At 49.5% G+C, this 2,614-nt stretch overlaps 1 long non-coding RNA gene across 1 annotated transcript in view; it reads left to right on the top strand.

Annotated features, from left to right (window-relative positions):
* Window positions 1-902, top strand: part of LOC116071277 — a 16,275-nt gene extending 15,373 nt beyond the window's left edge. Inside the window, exon 3 of the long non-coding RNA XR_004110801.1 lies at window positions 766-902. This is a non-coding gene — a long non-coding RNA (uncharacterized LOC116071277). The remainder of the gene's footprint in view (window positions 1-765) is intronic.
* Window positions 903-2,614: the final 1,712 nt, after the last annotated feature.

Below are 2,614 nucleotides of genomic sequence, written 5' to 3'. Positions count from 1 at the left end.
TGGAAGCAATGACCAGGAGATTTCAATCTAGCATTTCCTGCTAATTCTCTGGTTCTAGCCCGGGGCAGACAGTGGGAAGTTCCGACCTGACACTTTTAGCTAATGTCCTAGAGTGAGGGAAACCCTACATTACTCTCTAGTATGCAAAACATTTCTAACTATTATGAACTGTCTATTGCCCTAAGGAATGTACTCGACCTCTGTTGCTAGCTCTGGCGAGGTTAGAAACAATGTGTAGGCCAGGAGACAATGCCCAATCTTAACCACTTACGAATCATTTCTTGGGGGTACCTTTATGCCTAATTATGAGGCCATGTTGATGATTGGAAAGACTAATCTGGAACACATCTGAGTTAGGGGATACCAGCGACTGTCTGAAATCCAGGAGGCACAGAATCCTTTTGGATTCTTATTGCCTCTTATCCTTTAATCAGGATTTTATCCCCGATATTTTGGATGTAACTGGAATAGACAAGTGTGCGTAGCAGTGGGTGTGGACGTTAAGACCCTAATCCCAGCTGCCTGGAAGTCAGTATTCTATCAGCCTTCAGATGGAGATGTAGAACTCTCAGCTCCTCCTGCACCATGCCTGCCTGGATGTTGCCATGTCCCTGCCTTGATGATAATGTACTGAACCTCTGAACCTGTAAGCCAGCCCTAGTTAAATGTTGTTCTTTATAAGAGTTGCCTTGGTCTGTTCACAGCAGTAAAACCCTAACTAAGACACTCCTGTAATCCAGAACTTCATCTTTGGACTGTTTCCAGAGCCCTGAGCCATAAGGACCAGATCTCCATCTAAGCACTCACAAGCAATGGGGAAACAGAGCCTGAACTGGCCATCTCCTGTAACCAGGTGTGACCCTCCTACAGCTGAGGGCTGATTCTTCAGACCCCGCCTTCCACAGATAGCCACGCCTCTCTGCCCACCCCCTGCTAATTGCCACGCCTCTCTCCAAGTTCCAGTTATGCCAGAAGTCCTGCCTCCAGAGACTGAAGATGAAGCTGCTGATTGGGTCAAGTTGCTGACGAACTTGGGGGAGGGGTTTTGCTTTACCTATCTACCTGTTTGCTTGTAACAAAGAGAATTCAATGAATGATGGCAGACTGAAAGCACACCATGTGTTGGTCTAATTTTCTCAAACCCTTCCCGCATTTCCTGTACCCCAAAGTATTCGGGCCTTGACCCCCATTCCAGAAAACCCATTCGTACGAGTGGCTGCTGGCAGCTACAACCAGGCAAGACTTTCTGTGGAGGGACTGGGACACCAACCCAGCCACAAAACCTTTGACCTACAAATTGTCCTGCATACAAGATGTGCTAGGGTAAAGGTGGCTCAGAAACTGTAGGAGTGGCCAACCAACGGCTGGTCCAAGTTGAGACCCATTTCATGAGAGGGAGTCCACCCCAACACTGCCAGGAGGACCAGAAACCAGAGGCTGGATAGCCCAGAGGTCTAGGACAGAACTGTGGGGCGGTGGGCTGTTCTGATAGCCAGAGTCCAGTAGAGTGGCCACCTCAGAACCCCAGAGACCCACTGAGCAAAGTAAATTCGTTCACAAGGGACGGTAGGAGTTCGGTGATAACTCCTGAGACCAATGACTCAGATTTCAGCCCAGACTCCCCACAACGGCCCCAGCAGGAGAGGTGTGTAATATTGGTCAAGCCCTCTTACATGCAAATAAAATTCTCAGTCCAAACCAATGAGAGATAACTGCTGCCGAAATCTGAATGACCCCCAAAACTATATATATGTATGGTATGCAGGGAAGTAAAGCATGTGAAAGATCTACTCCGTGGTCTGAGCCTTCTGTTCTCAGAGCTGTTAACACTCGGGAAGAGATTTGCTCTCCCGAAACGCGGCCTGAAGCTTCGCCACAATCCTCACTGGCTAGTCAGCCTGTCGGCCCAGCCCATCCTGACTCAGTACAGGGCAGCATGGAGAAACAGAGCGGTCTAGAAGACACAGCAGAAACGCCCCCGTCTGTCCGTGCTTGCTGGTTTCCCTTCGCAAGGGCTCCTTCACCAAGCCGGGCCAGAGATCCCCGTGGGAAACCTCCAGCAATAAGACCCACACAGAACCAAACACACAAATGGCAAAGGAAAAAAAAAAAACAATGATTCTTAATGATATTCTGCCATACTCATAACCTAACTCAATTGACATCAGAGAAGCTTCAGCCAGCAACTGATGAAAACAGATGCAGAGATCCACAGCCAAACAGTAGGTGGAGCTTGGGGAATCCTGGGAAAGATGGTTTTGTAGGAACCAGAGGGAACAATGACACCACAAGAAACCCCACAGAATCAACTAACCTGGGCCCATAGGGGCTCTCAGAGACTGAACCGCCAACCAGGAAGCCTGCAAGGGACTGACCTAGCCCTCTGCACACATGTTACGGTTGTGTAGCTTAGTCTGCTTGCGGGGCTCCTAACAGCAGGAGCGGGAGCTGTCTCTGACTGTGTTGTCTGCCTCTGGGACCCTCTTCCCCTACTGGGCTCCTCAACAGGAGAGGATGTGCCTAGACCAACTGCAACTTGATGTGCCAGGGCTGGTTGATATCCATGGAAGGTCTGCCATTTTCTGAAGAGAAATGGAGGAGGAGTGGATGAGGG

The sequence above is a fragment of the Mastomys coucha genome, unplaced genomic scaffold (genome assembly GCF_008632895.1).
Source record: "Mastomys coucha isolate ucsf_1 unplaced genomic scaffold, UCSF_Mcou_1 pScaffold22, whole genome shotgun sequence".
Lineage (NCBI taxonomy): Eukaryota > Metazoa > Chordata > Mammalia > Rodentia > Muridae > Mastomys > Mastomys coucha.
The sequence above is the reverse complement of the archived record's forward strand: the minus strand, read 5'-3'. Positions and strand labels throughout refer to the sequence as shown.